General features: G+C 44.7%; 2 non-coding genes across 2 annotated transcripts; one reads left to right on the top strand and one right to left on the bottom strand.

The window, feature by feature from the left end:
• Nucleotides 1-343: 343 nt before the first annotated feature.
• Nucleotides 344-432, bottom strand: trnap-ugg (transfer RNA proline (anticodon UGG)). The gene is given in 2 exon segments: nucleotides 344-379; nucleotides 397-432. It is a non-coding gene; the product is annotated as a tRNA-Pro (tRNA).
• Nucleotides 433-15,783: 15,351 nt separating this feature from the next.
• Nucleotides 15,784-15,855, top strand: trnat-cgu (transfer RNA threonine (anticodon CGU)). Its single transcript has one exon. It is a non-coding gene; the product is annotated as a tRNA-Thr (tRNA).
• Nucleotides 15,856-23,343: the final 7,488 nt, after the last annotated feature.

The following is a 23,343-nucleotide window of genomic DNA, read 5'->3' on the forward strand; positions in this document are numbered from 1 at the left end:
ACCTGCACAAGCTTAAAAAGTGAAAAACGGAAGCAAGTTTAACTGAACATGCTGGTGGTCAGTTCGGGCACGGGAAAAAAATGAAAGGACTCGGACCAGGTCGGATGTGGTGCTGTCAGGCTTGGGTCGGGTTTCATTTGCTGACCCGAGCAGGCCTTTAGTTACTGTTGCAACCTTATATTCCCACTTGACAATCTGTATATTTTGTTCATTTCAATTTTGTCGACAAGCTCTTTGAATCCAGTTCCCCGGTCCTCAAGCAGGCTCAGTTTGCAAATCGATTCCGCTTTCTGGAAGGCTGAAAGCAATCGATGACCTTAAACTAAAAAATGGCAACAGAGAAGGGCTCGTCTGGGATTTGAACCCAGGACCTCTCACATATTAATCACTTATATACCCAAAGCGAGAATCATACCCCTAGACCAACGAGCCACCGTTGACATGGCTTTTATTCGCTCCTGTGGAATTTCACTGGCACCCACAGCCGATCATGCAATTTTTTCAGATCAAAACAATATCCTACAAAGCTGAAATAAAAACAGAAAGTGCTGGAAATACTCAGCACCTCTGACAGCATCTGTGGAGAGAGAAACAGAGTTAACATTTCAGGGTTTTCACCTTTTGTTTGAGCCATCTTTTCAGACTGCTTCTGTCCATCCAATCTCACTTTTTACTCTATCCACATTCTAAGGGTGGTGCAGTGGTGAGCACTGCAGCTTCACAACTTCAATGACCCCGATTCAGTTCTGTATACTGCCTGTGTGGAGTTTGCAAGTTGTTTATGTGGGCTTCCACAAGGTACTCTGGTTTCCTCCAACAACGAAAGACTTGTGGGTTGATAGATAAATTGACTGTTGTAAATTGGCCCCAGGGGAGGCGATAGGAGAAATGTGGGGATGTGGTATGGAATTCTGGGTTAACATAGGATTAGTATAAATGGGTGGTTGATGGTCAGTGCAGACTCAGTGGGCCAAAGGGCCTATATCAGTGCTGTATATCTCTATAACCATTCTCTAAGCAAATGCATTTTTCATGAATTCCTCATTTCTTTTATTAACGACAATTTTATATTTCCGGCCCTTGCTTCATACGATACCACAAGTGGAATCATGTTTCCATCAACCCGATCAAACCCCTTCACTATTTCCTCAGATTGCAATGTTTCTTTAACCCTCACAGACTGTGGAGTTTCTGCTGCTTGATTGCAGTTCTTGCTTCCTGCCAGTAGATGTCACCTCACTCCAATATAGTGAAGTTTACAAATCTGAGAGAGACACAACAGGAAATAATTGTTCACATTATAGTGAAAGTGTGGGATTTAGAAATACTAGGAGTGGAGACGAGTTATTATAGAATTTGTCAAACCAAACATATGTTATAATGTTGTTTTAAATCTGTCACTCTGTTGTCTTGATTCTGAGAGTAACATAGACTCATCGAGTCATTGGGTCATTTGTGGTATAGAAGGAGGCCATTTGCCCCATCGAGTACAGGCCAGCTCTCCATGGAGCGATCCAATCAGTCCCACTCGTCTGCTCGATCCCCCTAGACCTGTAAATTTATTTCCTTCAAATGCCCATCGAAATTCCTTTTGTAACCAACGATTGTCTCCACTTCCTCCGCCCTCGGGGGCAGCGAGTTACAGATCATTACCAATCACTGTGTAAAAAAGTTCTTCTGCACATTCCCCCTGCATCTCTTGTCCAAAACCTTCAATCTGAATCCCCTAGTCCTTGTACCAATATTAATGGGAACAATTTTTCTTTGCCAACTTATCTAAAACTGTCATAGCCTTCGACACCTCTATCAATTCTCCCCTCAATCTTCTTTGATACAGGCAGAAAAAACCCTGTTTTTCTAACCTAACCTTGAAACTAAAACCCTCCATCCCTGGAACTATTCTGGTAAATATCCTCTGCATCCTCTCAAGAATCCGCACATCCTTTCTAAAGATTGGTGAGCAGATCTGGATGCAACACTCCAATTGGGGCCTAACCAGAGTTCAGCATAACAACCCTGCTTTTGTACTCAATGTCTCTATTTATAAAGCCCAAGATCCCACATGCTTTGCTAACCACTCTCGCAATATGTCTTGCCAACTTATAAGAATGATGGACATGTACTCCAGGTCCCTCTATTCCAGCACACTCTTCAGAACTGTAGCATTGAGTATATATTGCCTCTCCCTATTCCTTCTGCTAAAATGCATCACCTCACACTTGTCACTATTAAATTCCATCTGCCACCTGTCTGCCCATCCTACTAGCCGATAACTATCCTGTTTCAGGCAGTTCATATCATCCTCACTGTTTGCCACTCCTCCAAGTTTGGTGTCATCGGCATATTTTGAGATTCTACTCGATATTCCAAGATCCAAGTCATTAATCTGTCGCAAAAAAAAGCAATGGTTCTAGCACTGACCCTTGGGGAACACCACTGTCGACTATCCTCCGGTCTGACCAAGAACCATTTCATATGACTCGCTGTTTTCTGTCCTTAAACCAATTTCCTATCCAAACGGACACTGACCCTCCTAATCCATGAACCTCAATTTTGTTAACCACCCTTTTATGTGGTACTTTATAAAATGCTTTTGTAAAATCCATATAAACAACATCCACTGCATTCCCTTCATCAACTTTCTCAGATAGTTTATCAAAAAATGCAGTTAGATTCATCAAGCATGAACTTTCATTTATAAATCCATGCCCACTCTCCTTCATTAACTCAAACCTCTCCAAATAACTTGATTTTTTCCCTGACCTGTTGGTCTTGTGCTTTTAGCAAGCTCACCACAGAGCATGTATTTGGCAATGTGACTGTCATTCATTTGGCCCAGTCAACAGGGCCGCCTCTGACTCAAGAGGGCAAACATGCTGTGGATCCCTGCACGCTGGTGTACTTCCTCATTCGGCACTCTGTCCTGCCAGGAGATGTCCAATATCCATCTGAGGCAGTGGAGGTGGAAGCTGTTCAGCTGCTTTTCTTGGCTTGTATAAGTTGTTGATGATTCTCTACTATAAAGGAGGGTGCTGAGAACACAAGCCTGGTACACGTGGAGCTTTGTATTTACGGTCAGTTTGCTGTCGGTTCACACCCGTCTTCTCAACTTTGACATGACAGCTGCAGCATTGGCAATCCTGGTGCTGATTTCAGCATCAAGGGCCAGATTGCTGGTGATTGTTGATCCAAGGGATGTGAATCTGTTGACAACCTCCAAAGTGCTGTTGTCAATGTTTTGATGGAAAGTGGAGTCTCTACGTCCAAGTCTCTACGTCCAAGTGGAGTCTTGCCAAGATGAACAGCTTGTCGTCAGCTCTGATATACAGGTGAACACCCCCATCTGAGTCACTGAAAGTGTACAATAGCAGCATGGAGAAGAATACACCAATTATAAAGGATGTGATAACTAGACAGTTAGAAAATAATGATATGATTGGGCAGAGTCAACATAGATTTATGAAAAGGAAAACAGGTTTGAAAAAACCCGTTGAGTTTTTTGAGGATGTTACCTGTAGAACAGATAAAGGAGAACCAGTGGATGCTTTGGTAATGTCCCACACAGGAGGTGAGTAAACAAAATTAGAGCACATAGGATTGGAGATAATATACTGGTATGGATTGAGAATTGGTTAACAGACCGAAAACAGAGAGCAGGTATAACGGGTCATCCTCAGGATGGCAGGCTGTTACTATTGGGGTACTGCAAGGATCAGTGTTGGAGCCACAGCTGTTAACAACCGAAATAAATGATTTGGATTTCGGGATTAAATGTAATATTTCCAAGTTTGCAGATGACACAAAGCTAGGTGAAGTGTGATCTGTGAGAAGGATGCAGAGAGGCTTCCAGGGAACCTGGAGACGCTAAGTGAATGGGAAAGAACATGGCAGATGGAATATAATGTAAGTAAGTGTGAAGTTCTCCACTTTGGTGGAATAAACAGAAAGACAGAGTATTTCTTAAATGGTGAGAGGTTGGGAAGTGTTGATGTCCAAAGGGACCTGGGTGTCCTTGTTCATGAGACACTAAAAGCTCTTGTGCAGGTGCAGCAATCAATTAGGAAGGCAAATGGTATGTTGGCCTTCACACGAGGGGTCATGAGGACAGGAGTAAAGATGTCTTGTTGCAATTGTATAGAGCCTTGGTGAAACCGCGCTGGAGTATTGTGTATAGTTTGGTCTCCTCATCTGAGGAAGGATATACTTGCCATAGAGGGAGTGAAACAGAGGGTCACCAGACTAATCCCTGGGATGGTGGGATTGTCTTATGAGGAAACTGGGCCTGTATTCCTTAAAGTTTCGAAGAATGAGAGGTGATCTCATTGAAACTGATAAAATTCTTATAGGGCGTGACAGTGTGGATGTAGATAGGATGTTTGCCCTGGTTGGTGAGTCTAAAATCAGGGGACCAAGTCTCAGAATAAGGAGTGGGCCATTTAAAACTGAGATCGAGTTGAATTTCTACACTCAGACGGTGGTGAATCATTGGAATTCTCAGAGTCAGATTTTGGACCAGAGACAGAAGAGCACGACGGAACAGAGAGTTAACAAGTGTGTCAAAAGCACTGACTCAGGGACAGAGAGAGAGAGGAGCACAGCAGGAGCAGAGCTGGGGTAAAAAAAATCAAGGAGTGACATCACAATGGAGAGTGAGAGCAGGGAAACAGAGAGCCGCTGGGGTGAGTTTACAGGATTTGGTTCTTGTTTCGGTGCAGTGGAAGGAGCTGTTTGGTGAGGATCTGTTGAGATGTGACATCACAGGCAAGCAGGTAGTTGATTGGTTTGGAAAAAGCTGCATGTTTGATGAGTATCTGGTAAGAGATTAAGGTCCATTTTAGTCCTAATGTTTAAAATAGTAAACAAACTAGTGGGAAGCTTAATAAAATATACAACAAAATAAACAATTGAATAAAATACTAAAGTAGTTAATTGAAACACGTGAAGGATGACAGGACAGGTGATGTGTCACAGCTGCAGCATGTGGGAGCTCCTGGATGCCAGTGTGATCCAGGGCAAACACGTCTGCAGTAAGTGTTTGCGGCTCAAAGAGGGAGAAAAAAGGAACGTTGTGGTAGTAGGGGACAGTATAGTAAGGTGGATTGACACTGTTCTCTGCAGCAAAGAGCAAGAGTCCAGATGGCTGTGTTGCCTGCCGGTGCCAGGATTCAGGACGTCTGCTCAGGGCTGGAGTGAAACATACAATGGGAGGGGGAGGATCCAGTTGTCGTGGTCCATGTCGGTACCAACGACATAGGCAGGACAAGGATAGAGGTTCTGCATAGTCAGTATGAGGAACTAGGCACCAAATTAAGTAGGCGAACCTCAAAGTTAATCATCTCTGGATTATTTCCTGAGCCATGTGCAAATTGGCATAGGACAAATAAGATTAGAGAAAGTAATGTGCGGCTGAAAGACTGGTGTGGTTGTAGTGGGTTCTGGTTCGTGGGGCATTGGCACCAGTACTGGGGAAAGAGGTGGCTGTACCGTTGGGACGGTCTACACCTGAACCGTGCTGGTGCCGGTGTTCTAGCGAGCCACATAACGAGGGACGTAGAGATGGATTTAAACTGAATAGTGGGGGCAAGGGATCAAATTTGGGAAGATATGGTGTATCAAGGAGGAGAGGCAAGGCAAGAGAGAAAGGTATAAATATGGGAAATGATAAAGAGACTGTGACAGGAAGGGACAGAGCAGACACATCTAAGAGTAAATCAACAGATAAGGCTAGAGGTTACAAAAATAATAAAAGGACAAAACTAAGTGCTCTGTATCTGAATGCATGGAGCTTTCGAAACAAAACCGATGAACAGAGAGCACAAATAGAATAAATAAGTACGATCTGATAGTCATTACAGAGACATGGCTGCAGGGCGACATAGATTGGGATGTGAATATTGGAGGTGACATGGCATTTAGGAAGGACAGGAAGCTTGGAAAAGGTGGTGGGGTAACTCTGTTAAGTAATGATGGTATTAGCGCAATAGAGAGGGATGACCTAAGTTCAGGAGATCACGATGAAGAAGCAGTTTGAGTTGAGATGAGAAATAATACAGGCAAGAAGTCACTTGTGGGAGTGGTGTACAGGCCACCTAACATTAACCACACTGCAGGATGGGGTATAAAAAAAGAAATAATGGCAGCTTGTCAGAAAGGTACAGCAATAATTATGGGGGATTTTGATCTCCATATAGACTGTAAATTCTGATGGGCAGAGGTAGCCTAGACGAGGAGTACATAGAATGTTTTTGGGATAATTTCTTGGAAAAATAAGTTCTGGAGCCTACCTGAGAGCAGGCTATACTAGACCTGGCATTGTGCAACGAGATAGGATTAATTAATGACCTCATAGTTAAGGTGCCCCTAGGTAGTAGCGATCATAATATGATTGAATTTTACATTCAGTTTGAGGGAGAGGAGAGTGGGTCCCAAATGAGTATTTTAAACTTAAATAAGGGCAATTATAAGGGCATGAAAGCAGAGCTAGCTAAAGTGAACTGGCAAATTAGGTTAAGGTCAATGGAGATGCAGTGGCAGACATTTAAGGAAAATTTCAGAATACACAGAATAGATACATTTCAACCAGAAAGAAAAATTCCAAAGGTGGGACTCACCATCCATGTTTAATGAAAACAGTTAAAGATACTATCAAACTTAAAGAAAAAGCCTATAATTGTGCAAAGATGGGAGTCAGGTCAGAAGATTGGACAGAATATAAAAAACAGCAAAGAATGACTAAAAGATTGATAAGGAAGGTAAAATTAGAGTACGAGAGAAAGCTAGCAAGAAATATAAAGACAACGAGTAAGAGTTTCGATAAATATTTTAAAAAGAAAAGAGTTAACAAAGTGAGTGTTGGTCCTATGGAAAGTGTGTCTGGGGAATTAATAATGGATAATTAAGAGATGGCAGATGAATTGAACAGATACTTTGCATCGGTCTTCACTATTGAGGATACAAATAACATCCCAGTATTAGCTGTCAGTCAGGAAATGGAAGAGAGGGAGGAACTCAAGAAAATTACAATCACCAGGGAAGTGGTACTAAACAAATTGTTGGAGCTGCGGGCTGACAAGTCGCCAGGTCCTGAATTGGCTAGTGAGATAGTTGATGCGCTGGTTTTAATTTTCCAAACTTCCCTCGCTTCGGGAAGGTTCTGTTAGATTGGAAAGTAGCGAATGTAATTCATTTATTCAAAAAGGGAGGGAGACAGAAAGCAGGAAACGACAGGCCAGTTAGCTTAACATCTGTCTTAGGGAAAATGTTAGGAGCGATTACTGAAGATGTTACAGCAGGGCATTTAGAAAAACTAAAGGTAATCAGGCAGAGTCAACATGGTTTTGTGAAAGGGAAATCATGTTTAACCAATTTATTGGAGTTCTTTGAGGGAGTTACATGTGCTGTGGATAAAGGGGAACCGGTGGATGTACTGTACTTCGATTTCCAGAAGGATAAGGTGACATATCAAAGGTTATTGCAGAAAATAAAAGCTCATGGTGTCAGGGGTAACATATTGGCATGGATAGAGGATTGGCTAGCTGACAGGAAACAGAGAGTCAGCATAAATGGGTCATTTTCTGGTTGGCAAGAAGTAACGAGTGTTCCACAGGGATCTGTGCTGGGGCCTCAACCTTCTACAATTCTCGAAATGACTTTGATGAAGGGACCAAAAGTATGGTTGCTAAATTTGCTGATGACAAAGATAGGTAGGAAAGTAGGTTGTGAAGAGGACATAAGGGGGCTACAAAGGGATATAGATAGGTTAAGTGACTGGGCAAAGACCTGGCAAATGGAGTATAATGTGGGAAAGTGGGAAATTGTCCACTTTGGCAGGAAGAATAAAAAAAGCATATTATCTAAATGGTGAGAGATTGCAGAGATCTGAGATGCAGAGGGATCTGGGGGTCCTAGTGCACGAATCGCAAAAGGTTAGTCTGCAGGTACAGCACGTAATTAGGAAAGCTAATAGAATGTTATCATTTATCGCCAGGGGAATTGAATACAATAGTAGGGAGGTTATGCTTCAGCTATACAGGGCATTGGTGAGACCTCTTCTGCAACACTGAGTACAGTACTGGTCTCCTTATTTATGGAAGGATGTAAATGCATTGGAGGTAGTACAGAGAAGGTTTCCTAGACTAATACATGGAATGGGTGGGCTGTCTTACGAGGAAAGATTGGACAGGCTGGGTTCGTATCCACTAGAGTTTAGAAGAGAAAGAGGCGACATGATTGAAACATACAAGATCCTGAGGGGTTTTGACAGGGTGGATGTGGAAAGGACTTTTCCCTTGTGGGAGAATCTAGAGCTAGGGGTCACTGTTTAAAAATAAGGGGTCACCCATTTAAGACAGAGATAAGGAGCAATTTTCCCCCTCAGAGGGTAGTGAGTCTTTGGAATTTTCTTCCTCAAAAGGCGGTGGAAGCAGAGTCTTTGAATATTTTTAAGGGAGAGATGGATAGATTCTTTATCTGCAAGGGGGTGAAAGGTTATCGGAGGTAGATGGAAATGTGGAGTAATCAGTTCAGCCATGAGCTTATTGAATGGTGAAGCAGGCTCGAAGGGACGAGTGGCCCACTCCTGCTCCTAATTCGTATGTTCATATGTAAAGACAATGTAGAGTGGTCTGTACTGTTCACAGTACTTCTCCTGTAACTGCCGAAGTGAGACAATCATGTCGACTGTCGATCTACCAGCTCTGAAGCTGCACTGAGACTCAGGATAGATGTGTGATGCCAGGGTCTGCAATCTGGTCAGAGCAATGCGAGCAAAGACCTTCCCCACAATACTTAGCAAGGAGATGCCTCGCTAATTGCTGCAGTCACTGCGAATCCCCCTTATTGTTGTACAAGGTGACAATGTTTGCATCACGCATGTTTTGAGGTGCAGATCTTTCCTTCCAACAGAGACACAGAAGTTCATGGAGATGCTGCAGTAGAACCGCTTTTCCACTCTTGATGATTCCAGGTGGAAAACCATCATTTCCCGGGGCTTTACTACTGGCAAGATGGTCAATGGCTTTGCTGAGCTCCACTGTGGTGGGGTCACTGTCCAGCTCCTCCATGACAGGGAAGTCTGGAATGGCACTGAGAGCCACTTCAATGACAATATTCTCCGTTATGTAGAGTTTAAGGTAATGCTCCACTCACCTTTCCATCTGCTTGTTAACAGATGATTCCACTTTGACACCGCACTGAGACCTTGAGCATTGTTGTCTGAAAGAGCCTGATCGAGGATGTTGAGGAACTCCTGGGTCCTTTCTGGATCAGTGGTTCGTCAAGTGTTGATCTGAGGACGACGTTCTTCTTGGATGGATGAAGCTTCCTTGGCTGAAGCCTGACCTTGTTACACACCAGGGAGTGCTCAGTGTCACAGTCAGCGCTGTGATAGCTGTGAGTGATGAGGACACTGCTGAGGGTGGTATGTCTGGTGATGATAAGGTCTAGCTGGTGCGAGTGGCGTGATCTCAGATGTCTCCAGGACACCCTGTGGCACAGCTTGACTTGGAAGTAGCTGTTCATCACACAGAATCCATGGTGACAGCATAGCTCCAGCAACCTCTGTCCATTTTCATTCATCTTGCCAATCCCCTGGTGTTCTATGCACATTGGCAAAGCTGTGTAGTCAGTACCCAAGCTTGTGTTGAAGTCTCCTGGAAGGTACAGTCCCTCAGTGCTGGGAATTCTACTGATGGCAGTATCAAGTGTCACATAGAATTGATCCTTGACATCTGGGTGGAGGTGAGTGTCGGGACATAGATGCACATGAGATTAACTGGGCCCACGCTTGTTGACAAGTGAAGAGTAAGAAGTCTCTCTGAGCCTACTGTGGCTGGTTCACTCATCTCAAGTGGCGTGTTTTTTACTGTGAAAACCACTCCATGCTCACGAGTTGCCTCTTGGGCTTTCCCCTGCCAGAAGAAGGTGTAGTGTTTCTCTTTGAGGGATCCACTTTGGACGAGTCTACTTTCTTGCAGCACAGCAATGTCCACATTGAGCCTTGTGAGTTCTTTGTCCATCAAAGCTGTCTTGTGTGTGTCATCAACCTGCAGAAGGGTGTCAGTAAGGCCAGGACACATGGTCCTCACATTCCAGCTTGTGATGCGAAGGACTGGTGTCTTCTTTGTTGAGCTTGTTTTTCTTGGTGCATTGATTATCGATCCGCCTGTTGAGAGATGACTCTCTAAGCTCCAAGCACCCATTGAAGCAAGCAGGTTGTGGCAGGACAGCACCTAACTGATTGGGGGCTACCCAGCTTTGAGTGGGTGGTAGCTATCCAATGAGATGCGATGATCTCTTCAACTGTCAGAAGTAACCCCTGGTGCTCATACTCTGCACCAATTGAGTGAGAGCTTATAATCGGTAACCGTTTCTTCCCGTGTTGTGCTAATGTTTAAGCACAAATAGTGTCCTCTTCACGGCACATTAGCACTGAACACAAAATGGCTCCTTTGGTCATGTGTTAATTATAAAATGGCTTTCTTGACCTTGTTAGTTATTACAATGGATACATTATAAAAATGGTCAAGTTAAACTAAGATCGAACTACCCAAGCTTACCTGCATCCTCCAGTCCTCTGGCAACATTCCCATATTTAAGGAGGATTGAAAGATTGTGGTTCGAGTCTCTGATATTTCCACCCTTACTTCCCTCAGCAACCCAGGATGCAACCCATTCAAACTGGGTGACTTTTCTACTGTGAGAGCTGCCAACCTTGTAATTGTCTCCTCTTTATCTATTTTCATCCTGTCCAATTTCTTCACTTCCTCCTCCTTTACTGTGACATTTGCAGCATCCGCCTATTTTGTGATACTTAATTAGTGCCTCAGCCACACCCTCTGCCTCCACAGGATCTCCTAATTGACCCACCCTTTCATTGACTGTCCATATGTTGGTAAAAGACTTCAGTGTTCCCAGTTATGTGACCCACTAATCTTTTCTCATACATTCTCTTGCTGATCTCATTTCCTTTTTCAGCTCTCCTCTGTACTTTCTGTATTCTGCTTGTTTCTCTACTGCATATAAATCCTCACATGATTTCGATATGAATGATTTTTGAACTATTTTGTTGACGGATTGAGTTTTGTCAATTTCTCCCTAGCTCCCCTCATGGTCAGGCAGAAAGTTTAACTGCTGTGTTTTCAAACAGCAACAGCTTTATTTGAAAAGCCATTGGGACAGGATTCCGGGTTTTAATCCAGTCACAAATCTGGTTCTGATGTCTTGTGGCTCCAGCTGTCACATGACCTGTCAGAGGATGACCTCATAATTGGCCCAGTCATGGAGCTGTGGGTTGATGTTTAAATTGTTGCAAAATAATTTTCCAGAAGGACAATCAAAATGAATCGATATAGAAAAGGTAGATTTTGTGAATTTGTGCTCCCAGTGGAAATTCCTGCAGAGTCTGCTGGTTTTCATATCCCCAATTCCCCACAGGAAGCTCTGTGTCGGAATCTGTATTCATTATATCAATATTATACAGAATCATTTCATGGGAGACCCCAGTGTGAATTGGAGACAGGTGGTTCAGTTTTAACTTTCAAAGTAACACAGAAGCAAAATACTGCAGATACTGGAAATCTGAAATAAAAACAGAAAATGCTGGAAATACTCAGCTGGTCTGACAGCATCTGTGGAGAGAGAAACAGAGTTAACGTTTCAGATCTGTGACCTTTCATCAGAACTGGGCTGAAATTGTCTGAGGGCCAAGTGACCTCTTTCTGTGCCTTAAACTTTCTGTGAGTCTAAGATCCGATGAGATTCTGGAATCAATTTCAGGGTCGATGACATTGCACTCTGTAAGGATAGGAAGATGGAGATTATTAAGTACAGTGCAAGAATATAGATGCTTTTACATTATTTTAATCAAAATTGATTTAAACTTTGTGTTCACGCATCCGATCTTTTGATCACAATGACACTGATAACAATGGAAAAAGCAAGACTTGCATTTCACGACCACAGGACGTTGCAAAGCCTTTTACAGCCAATGAAGGACTTTCCAAGTGTAGTCACTGTAGTCATGTAGGAAACATGGTGGCCAATGTGCGCACAGCAAGCTCCCAGAAACAACAATGTGATAAAAACGAGATAATCTGTGTTTAAGTGATGTTGATTCAGGGTTAAACAATGACAAGCACCCCAGAAATAATTCCCCTTCTATTCTCTGAAATAGTGCCATGGTACCTTTAACATCCACCTGAGAGGGCAGAGGGATCCTCAGTTTTCTGTTTCACCTGAAAAACAGCATTTCTGATAGTGCAGCACTGCCTTCGTACTGTACTGGAGTGTCAGCCATTTTTAAAGGGCTGTTAGTCCTACTGGAAAATATTTAAAGGAAGATTAAATGAAATGAAATAAATACATTGCTTTTGCCTCTCTCCCATCCCCCCAATAACAGTTAAATTAATTATTTGCCCTTCCCTCCCAAAACCTACCTTTACCATCTGACCTTCCGCCCAAAACTGCACAAACTGTAAACTATAACCCTTCCCACCATCCCCTACACTCATGACATTAATTTGACTCCGTCCCCCCTCCCCCACACTGAGAAACTTACCTTCTCCCCCCTCCACACCAGTGTTGCACCTCATTTCCCCGGATGGGGCTCCGAAGGCACGGCAGTGCCAGTCACCGGGCTGAAGATCGCAGCTGGATATCAGGAAGTGATGGGATAATAATTAATGCAGGTTTGTGGTCCCGTTGCCGAGCGGTGTGGGTTCCCCCACAACGCCTCGCCGTCGCAGGCAATATCGAGCCAGGCCCTGCCGGCGTTGAGGTCCATGGCGGGCCTCATCCGGGGCCATCTTCAGGCGGCTCCCACCCCACCCCCACCACAGATCTCGACGTTGAGGGCTCTATAGAATCCAGCCCATTATTTCTGTCAATCTTAACTCCACAAGGATTTGTCTGTTAATTGTAGAAAAATTAAAGCTCTATCACCTTTTGATAAAAGGGGGTTTCAAATCCAATTCCAAACAAATGATAGTTCTCATTGTATCTAGAACATGTTTTCTTACATACAAACATACCAATTAGGAGCAGGAGTAGACCACTCGGCCCCTCGAGTCTGCTTCACCATTGAATAAGATCATGGCTGATCTGATTGTAACCTCAACTCCACATTCCCACCTGCCCCCGATAACCTTTCACCCCCTTGTTTATCAAGAATCTATCTACATCTATCTTCAAATATTTCAGAATTTCTGTCGTCCAGCAACTCTCACTTTATTTCCTGGATTTCACCTAAAAAATGTATTTCCACACTTTGGATATCCTGTACTTCATTAATGTTTTTGCTCTCTGGGGATTTCCCTTTAATTATATTCAGTGCTGGTATTTTACTGCCACACACTGACTGAAAGTGTCCCATCTTTCTGCAGGAAAAACACTCAGCTTCTTTGGCGAGGCAGTTTTCCCACTTGTGTCTCTCTCAGCCACACCGACTGCAATTGGTTGCAGCTACCACTAGATGCTCTTCCCGTCTTTCTTGTCTTTTACCACTAATTTTTCCTTTTGTTTTCTGAACAAATTCAATTGAGTCTGCAACTCTGGAGATCAGACTCTCCCTGTCCCCTCGAACAACGGATTGGTTAAACTTTCTAACCTCTGTTTGTCTGCTCAATTGAAACTCTTTCGTTAATGTGAGATCAGCCCTGGACTGTAGAAGATCTGAAAGGGTGTTGTCTAATACCCCGAACACAATCCTGTCTCCATTCAGCTCTTCTCTTAAGTTGCCGTATTCACAAACCTCCGTGAGTTTGTTCAAGTTTTTGATAAATGAATGAATACTCTCCCCTTTCTGTTTGGTACGCTTATTAAATTCAAAGTGATTCCTGACAATGCAGCGGCCAGCCGACGTCATCAGAGCGCTCCAAGCTGCGCACATGCACAAACAGTCTCCTGCGCTCTGAGATGCTGCGCATGCTCAGCCTACGTCTTCCAGGACGAAGTGGCGCATGCGCAGGGAAACTCTCTACCCCCTCTCAGCCACTCACTCCAGGCCGCTCGCTGCCCGCTCCTCGCTACCCTGCTCCCCCGCCCTCCGGCCGCTTGCTACCCCCCCCACCCCCGCACTGCCCTCTCTCCGTCCAGTCACGCCCCGCTTCCCCCCCACGTCCCTCCAGACACTAGCTCTCAGCCATGCTGCTTCCCTCCTCTCGGCCTCTCGCTCCAACATTCGATCATTCTTCACCGCACCACCTGATAAAGCAAGGCGAGCCTCGAGGGGAGATGGGGCAATGTTGGAGCAAGTGGCCGAGAGGAGGGAAGCGGCAGAGCCCATGGCCTGGAGTGTGAGCGGCCAGAGAGCAGGATGGGGGTGGTGGTGGGGGAAGCGGGGAGTGAGCAGTCAGAGAGTGGGATGGGGGGAAGCGGGGAATGATCGTCCGGAGAATGGGATTTGAGGAAAAAATGTTTCACCTCGAGGGTGGTTGGAATCTGGAACACATTGCCTGAAGGAATGGTGGAGGCAGGAACCCTCACAACATTTAAGAAGTATCTAGATGAGCACTCAAAACGCCACAGAATACAAGGCTACGGCCACGTGCTGGAAAATGGGATTAGAATAGACAGGTACTTGATGGCCGGCACGGACACGATGGCCGAAGGGCCTGTTTCTGTGCTGTATAACTCTCTGACTCTATGAAACCTCACTGAATTACAGAGGGTGTGCAGCACTGTCAGAGGTGCTGTCCTTCTGATGAGACTTCAAACAGCGCAACGTTCTCCGAGTATCAACCAAAACATGTCCATTGTGTAGATATGTGCCATATTTGCTTATGAAGTGACAGTCACTGCTCCAAAAGTAATTCACTTTAGGTGAATTAAGATGACTTGGTACTATATAACTGGCGAATGCGCAAGAGGTCGCGGGGGACTATTGGGGGTGGGATGGAGGCGGCGATGGCAACCTTTGAGGGTATTTTTGGGTCTAAGTTGTTTTCTGTGATAAATTGAGTAGCTCCATCTTTAATCCTGGCAGCTGCCTGAATGTCACAGACAGTGACGTTTCAGTGGAAGAGGCTGCATTTGCGCATGTTCTAGTACAGCGTCACCTGGTGGTTGCATTGTCAGCAAATGCAGCGTTTTAACTTTGGCTCCACGATGACATTTATTTCCTCAATTAAAATAGGTCTTGAGTGCCTTAATAACTTCTTCACACGTAGCCTACACACTCCCTCCATGGCAGACAATAGTGTACTGACCTGCTCCATGTCTGGCTTCTGCACGAGACCCGATGCAGTACGATACCTTGCAAACCTCTGGAACCATCTCGGCCACTCCTCGGCTTGGTTCAGTCCAGTGACCTTTTCAAAGGTACAGGCAAAGATTTCTCCATCATTGCTTTGGTTTACTGTGGCCCCCATATAATATTCTGATATCTGTCAAGGCTCAGTACACAATTTATAAGAATCTGACGGTTAAAATAACCTGAGTTTACTCTACACATCTTGCATTGAAGGTTTCATCGACAACTCTCCATGAGGTGCCGGACAGATTATATTACATCACTTCCTGTGATGATGCACATAGTCTATTTATATAATCAGCCCAGTAACAACCCAATGTCCACTCTTATATTATTGTACAGATGTGAGAAAAGCTGAGGATGAGAATGGAACGTCTGAATGAAGATTTCATGATGCTGATGATGTAAATGAGGCTGATCTGTTTCCCATTCCACAATCCCTCTTTATTTCTGTGCATGTTTCTCGATGCTGTTTCAACCAAACTGAAAAAGAATCACAAATCCTCCTCTGGAGCCTCAGGTGTCTATTAACAAAAGGCATGGTGGCCAAGTGGTAAGGCGTCAGTCTCGTAAACTGAAAATCACGGGTTCAATCCCCGTCTGTGCCTTATGATTAGTTTCTCACTTTAAATGTGATGTTACCAGATAAGATGTCCGTTGCATTTGTTTTGGCCATCTGGAAATCAGTGTGATGTTACACTTTCTCCTGGACACTGGGAAGAACATGAGGAGTAGCCACATGGTCCCTCGAGCCTTCTCTGCCATTGATAGAGTGAAAGTAACTGAGGTCCAAGCACTCAACCTTATTACTGTGCATTTGCTTGATATTTAACAGAGCTATTCTATTAATCCCACATCCCGCACTCCTGTCCTTTCCCCCATTGTCCTGTTATATTTTCCATGTCAGGTATTTATACAATTCCATTTAGAGTTAACATTGAATCTGCTTCCACTGACCTTTCAGGATTGCATTCCAGACCAGAGCAACACACTGCTGAAAAAACAATCTCCTCATCACAACTCTAATTCTTTTGTCAATTACTTTAAATGTGTTTCCTCTGGTTACTGACCCTTCTGTCACTGGCAACACTTTCTCCTTCTTCACTCTATCAAAACTCTTCAGGATTTGCATTTCCTGCTGCCTTTGCTGATAGAACAAGGCTGAGCACACATCACCAAAAGGAATATGATTGGCTCTGAATCACATTTATCTTTCCTGTCAATCTGATGTGGACCTTGTATTTTCCCGGAACCAAACAACCAGAGCAACAAGTGTGGGTTCCAGTGATTCCCACCGCTCTGAGAGAGAGAGGATGTGATAATGAGCCAGATAGAAGAAAGGAATGAGATAGAGAGTAAAATAGACCTGGTCTGTTTCTACTAACCCCCGGCCCCCTAAAATGGCATCATTTTCTCCTGCCTCTCCACATTCTAATCCATTAATTAATGCAATCCTTTCATCTGGAACATAGAACATCGAGCAGTACAGCACAGTACAGGCCCATCGGCCCATGATGTTGTGCCGAACCTTTAACCTACTCCAAGATCAAACTACCTACATACCCTTCATTCTACTATCATCCATGTACCTATCCAAGAGTCGCTTAAATGTCCCTAATGTATCTGCTTCTACTACCACCGCTGGCAGTGCATTCCACGCACCCACCATTCTCTGTGTAAAGAGCCTACCTCTGACATCTCCCCGAAACCTTCCTCCATCACCTTAAAATTATGCCCCCTGGTGATAGCCCTTTCTGCCCTGGGAAAAAGTCTCTGGCTATCCACTCTATCTATGCCTCTCATCATCTTGTACCCCTCTATCAAGTCACCTCTCATCCTTCTTCGTTCCAATGAGAAAAGCCCTAGCACCCTCAACCTTTCTTCGTAAAACATACCCTCCAGTCCAGGCAGCATCCTGGTAAATCTCCTCTGCACCTTCTCTAAAGCTTCCACATCCTTCCTGTAATGAGGCGACCAGAACTGAACACAATATTCCAAGTGTGGTCTAACCAGGGCTTTCTAGAGCTGCAGCATAACCTCGCGGCTCTTAAACTCAATCCCCCTGTTAATGAAAGCCAACACACCATACGCCTTCTTAACAACCCTATCAACTTGGGTGGCAACTTTGAGCGATCTAAGGACATGGACCCCAAGATCCCTCTGTTCCTCCACACTACCAAGCATCCTGTCTTTAAGCCTGTATTCTGCATTCAAATTCGACCTTCCAAAATGAATCACTTCACACTTTTCCAGGTTGAACTCCATCTGTCCCTTTAATTCCTGTTTCCTAATCCATTGATGTTTCACAATGTACTGAACTGTCCCAATCCATTGATCTAACTCAGTCTATAGAATTTCCCAATCCACTGATATTTTCCAGTCCATTTACTTTCCCAATCCATTGATGGTTCCTGACCATTGACATTCCCAATCCATTTATATTGCCTGTGACTTCAAAGCAACTGTGGAATACAAATAGTATCAGTATTATCAGATACATCGAGACGAGGTGCAATAGCCAAGTGGACAGATGTCACGTTTATAAAGAATAAAGCACTGGCTCGATATTTGTCAAGTCTATCACTGGATCTGAACTCTCAACCTGCTGTTTTTCTGTGGGTCTGCTGACTTGTATATGTGAAGAACCATTGGATGTTTCTCAATCCTCTGACTTTTCTCATTCTTGTGCCATATTTGTTCCTTTGGGTTCACCAGTGAAGAAAATTATTCCCTATTACATTTGGTGAAGACTTTAATAACCTCACATCCTTGTGTCTCACCATTTCAGGTCAAACTCCCAACAGAAACTTTAAACATTTAACTATTCTGCTGGAAACATTTTCAAGGGCACAGACATTCCTTCATTACGCTTCCTTCTTTGACATGTGATTGACAAATATGTGTGTAATGGAGAGAGAGAGTGTGAAAAAAAGAGAGAGAGAGAGTGCGATAGAAAGTTAGAGGACCAGCTAAAGACAGATAGAGAGAGAGAGGCAGAGAGAGGTAAAGCGATAGACAGAGAGAGAGAGAGAGAGAAGGAGAGAGAGTCATTGAGTCCTGGAGTCACTACAGTACAGGAAGTCATTTTGCCCATCAAGCCCATGTAAATCAATCCATTCAGTCCCATTCCCCCGCTCTATCCCCATCGCCCTGTAAGTTATCTAAACCTGTCATATTTATTATAATCTTGTACATGTCTATCAAATCTCCCCTCAATCTCCTTTGCTGCAAGGAGAACAACCCCAGCTTCTCCAAACCAACCTTACAGCTAAAATCCCTCATGTCTGGAACCATTCTGGTAAATCTCCTCCACCCTCTCAAGGACACTCACATCCCTCCAAAAGTGTGTTGACTAGAACTGGATGCAATTCTCTGGTTGTGGACCGACTGGAAATTTATACAGGATCAGCATAACTTCCCTACTTTTGTACTCAGTACCTCTATTTATGAAGCCCAAGATCCCATATGCTTTGCTAACTACTTTCTCAATGTGTCCTGCCACCTTCAAAGAACTATGCATATGAATCCCCAGGTTTTTATTCCTAAAAATATGCTTTATTCATATAAATCTGTAAAAAATGCAATATACAACAGTTCAAAACAGCACCATGTTGACATTCCAAAAAGTGCAAAGGAAATCAGTTTTCTCCAATACATGAGTGAGTTGCCTCACAACCCTTCCACTCCATTTTACCTGACATGGACATTTTACAGCACACCCATATCTGGTGTATACAGCACGAGGGGTTTCCAATGGGTCCAGCTGCCCAGTTCACTATGGCGGGGGGGACCTTACACAGTGGTCTTTCCCCATTGAGCCTTTGCAGTGGCTACCCCAAGCTTTAGTGCGCCCCTCAGCACGTAGTCCTGGACCTTGGAATGTGCCAGTCTGCAAAACTCGGTCGTGGACAACTCTTTGCACTGCAAGACCAGCAGGTTTCGGGGAGACCAAAGAGTGTCTATCACCAAATTGATGGTCCTCCAGCATCAAGCTGTGTGTAGATCTCCAGTACGCAAACTCCAAGTGTCACTACGTGCTGAGGTTCTATCTGTCCCCGGTGTTGCGAAGGATGGGCCTGGGCACATTGCCGCGGAATGCTCCATGCAGTTGGGCCGTGCCTTACCACCTATCCTTCGTGGAGCAGTTTCTGCGGGAAAACACCTTTGACCACCGGTCCATCAGGCAGTGGTCTGCACGGAATGTCCTCAAGGCCCTACGGGAAAAGGAAACGGTGGATCCTGTCGGATGGTTCCCCGAGCAGACCGTCAAAGTCATTTGGCGGAATGCCTCATCACCAGAACTTTCAAACAAGCACCAAGACGTAGCTTGGCTGGTGGTGAGAAGGGCCCTCCCCGTCAGATCCTTCATGCACACCCGAAGTCTCGCCCCCTCCGCACAGTGCCCCCGCGTTGGCTGTGGTGGGGAAGAGACGGTCGCCCACCTCCTCCTGGAATGTGCCTTCGCAAAGCAGGTATGGAAAGAAATGCAGTGGTTTTTGTCAAGGTTCATCCCAAGCAGCTCTGTAACACAGGAGTCTGTGCTCTACGGGCTGTTCCCAGGGACGCACACCGAGACAAACATCAACTGCTGCTGGAGGACTATCAATTCGGTGAAAGACGCCCTTTGGTCTGCCCGAAACTTGCTGGTCTTCCAGCGCAAAGAGTTGTCCACCACCGAATGTTGCAGACTGGCACATTCCAAGGTCCAGGACTACGTGCTGAGGGACGCACTAAAGCTTGGGGCAGCCGCAACAAAGGCTCAATGGGTAAAGACCACAGTGTAAGGTTCCCCCACCAAGCTGAACTGAGGGGCTGGATCCATGGGAAACCCCTCGAACTGTATCGTTAATATTCTCAATTGCTGTAAATGTAAAACTGTAATTGACATGACAATTGTGAAACGGAAGGGTTGGGAAGAAACTCATGACAGTATTGAAGGAAACTGATCTCCCTTGCAATGTTTGTATTTTTGGTGCTGTTTGGAAACTGTTTGGCAATGTAATTTTTACAGATTTTTATGAATAAAGTATATTTTGGAAATAAAAAAAAAAGTAAGGTTCCTCCCACCAAGCTGAACTGAGGGGCTGGATCCATGGGAAACTCCTCGAACTGTTTTGTTGATATTTTCTTTTGCTGTAAATGTGAAACTGTAAGTGGCATAACAATAGTGAAATGGAAGGGTTGTGAAGAAACTCATGAGAGTATAGAAGGAAACTGATCTCCCTTGCAATGTTTGTATTTTTTGGTGCTGTTTGAAACTGTTTGGCAATGTAATTTTTGCAGATTTTTATGAATAAAGTATATTTTGGAAATAAAAAAAAAGTTCAAAGCAATACAGTGGTTTTTGTCATGGTTTATTCCAAGCAGCTTGGTAACACAGGAGTCTGTGCTCTATAGACTGTTCCCAGGGATGCACACTGATACAAATATCAACTGCTTGGAGGACTATCAATTCAGCGGGAGATGCCTTTTGGTTTGCCAGAAACTTGCTGCTCTTCCAGTGCAAAGAGTTGTCTGTGACGGAATGTTGCAGACTGGCACGTTTCAAGGTCCAGGACTACATGCTGAGGGGCGCACTTAAGCTTGGGGCAGCCGCAGCAAAGGCTCAATGGGGAAAGGCCACAGTGTAAGGTCCCCCCACCAAGCTGAACTGAGGGGCTGGATCCATGGGAAATCCCTCGAACTGTATCGGGAAAATTCTGTGTGCTGTAAATGTAAAATGACAATGAAATGGAAGAGTTGTGAGGCAACTCATGATTGTATAGAAGGAAACTGATCACCTTTGCACTGTTTGTATTTTTTGACTTAATGCTGTTTTAAACTGTTTGGGAATGTAATTTTTACAGATTTTTATGAATAAAGTATATTTTGGAAATAAAGAAAAAAGTTCTCCCAGGATGAGGCTAACCTATTGTCCTGTGGGTTTGCTGATGCCTGCGATGTCTTCAAATGTGGGATACTCAACTGCCGAATTTGTGATTGTTGGGGGTCAGCTTTTGCGCTCACCACTGATTATATGAATCAAAAATAGAATTTACTAGCTGTTGCTGGACAGTGTTCCAGCTCCCAATTATTTTTTGCTATAAACACTCGTGCTCGTTTCTTCGCAGCTCCAAGTATGCACTTCTCCACCTCAATGCTTGGACTTAGCTGGCAGGGGAGAGACCGTGATCAGTGGCGTTTGATAATGCAGGTGCTGTTTTTGTGTTTTTTTGGGGGTGGGAGGTGGTTTCAGCACCGTATTTAGGGCATTTCGCCCTTTGGGATTGGAGATCTACCGTGGTGGTGGTTTCCCTGTCAGTTGAGGATTTAGTACTTGTCCCAGGAAAACGTCAAGTAAAAATGGCTGCAACCAACACCAGAGATCCAGGCCAGGGGGTGCGTAACACCGTTAGGGTGGCGGTGAAAGATAGTGAAGGAGGTGCACCCATCGACTGCACCTACTTCATTAAGAATTTTGTTTTTCCAAAATATACTTTATTCATAAAAATCTGGAAAAAAACACTGCAGCCTCACAGCTCCAGCGACCTGGGTTCAGTTCTGGGTACTGCCTGTGTGGAGTTTGCAAGTTCTCCCTGTGACCTCGTGGGTTTCCGCCGGGTGCTCTGGTTTCCTCCCACAGCCAAAGACTTGCAGGTTGATGGGTAAATTGGCCATTGTACATTGCCCCGAGTGTAGGTAGGTGGTCGCAGAATTGAGGGAAGGTGGGGATGTGGCAGGGAATATGGGATTAATGTAGGATTAGTGTAAATGGGTGGTTGGTGGTCAGCACAGACTCGGTGGGCCAAAGGGCCTGTTTTAGTGCTGTATCTCTCCATGACTCTATGACATTTCAAAAAGTGTGAAATAAATCAGTTTTCTTTAATAGAGGAGTGAGTTGCCTCATAACCCTTCCATTCCATTTTACCTGCCATGTACATTTTGCAGCAAAACCATATTTGGTGTATACAGCCTGAGGGGTTTCCCATGGGTCCAGTTCCTTAGTTCACTATGGCGGGAGGAACTTACACAATGGTCTTTCCCCATTGAGCCTTTGCAGCGGCTACCCCAAGCTTTAGTGTGTCCCTCAGCACGTAGTCCTGGACCTTGGAATGTGCCAGTCTGCAACACTCGGTCGTGGACAACTTTTTGCGCTGGAAGACCAGCAAGTTTCGGGCAGACCAAAGAGTGTCTTTCACCGAATTGATGGTCCTCCAGCAGCAGTTGATGTTTACCTCGCTGTGCATCCCTGGGAACAGCCCGTCGAGCACAGACTCCTGTGTTACAGAGCTGCTTGGGATGAACCTCAACAAAAACCGCTGCATCTGTTTCCACACCTGCTTTGCAAAGACACATTCCAGAAGGAGGTGGGCAACTGTCTCTTCCCCACCTACTCAGCAGAGATGACATCTGTTATTGAAGCAAAAAGCAGAACCGATCTGATGCACAACATGAAACCAGCAGCCAGAACATTATATGACTTGAAATTAGCCAAGGCAGTTGTGCAAAAGACAGTGAGACACTGCGCAAATAAACACTGGACAACATCACAAATGTAACAATGCTTTCAAAAGCAAATCTCCCGAGTATGCTCACACTCGTCAAGCAGAGGTGACTTTGCTGGCTCAGGCACGTTCGCAGGATGGAAGATGACACATTCCCAAGGGTATTCTGTATGCGGAGGTCGCCGGAGACAGAAGAACAGTTGGATGCCCAAAGCCTCACTTCAAGGATGCCTGCAAGCAGGACATGAAGGCCCGAAACATCGATTTTCACACATGGGAGACACTGACCAACAACAGAGGGAAATGGTGATATTACCCCTGGACTGGTGTGTGCGTCACCATGACAATCAGTGACTATAGCAGCTTGACAGCAGGTGCCAACATGGAAAACAGCGACACCTGATAATCCCACCTCATATGTGTCACTTGTGGAAGAACCTGCCTCTCACAGATTGACCTCTTCAGCTATCGGACAAAGTGCACCATGGGAAACTATCCCATCACCAATGGATTTGCTGCACGTCCATCATCTCACGTAGAAGGAAGGATGACGACGACATCCACAACCAGGGCGGCCCATCGTGCCTGTGGCAGCTCTTTCATTTCCTTTCA

Source organism: Heterodontus francisci, unplaced genomic scaffold (genome assembly GCF_036365525.1).
Source record: "Heterodontus francisci isolate sHetFra1 unplaced genomic scaffold, sHetFra1.hap1 HAP1_SCAFFOLD_58, whole genome shotgun sequence".
Classification (NCBI taxonomy): domain Eukaryota; kingdom Metazoa; phylum Chordata; class Chondrichthyes; order Heterodontiformes; family Heterodontidae; genus Heterodontus; species Heterodontus francisci.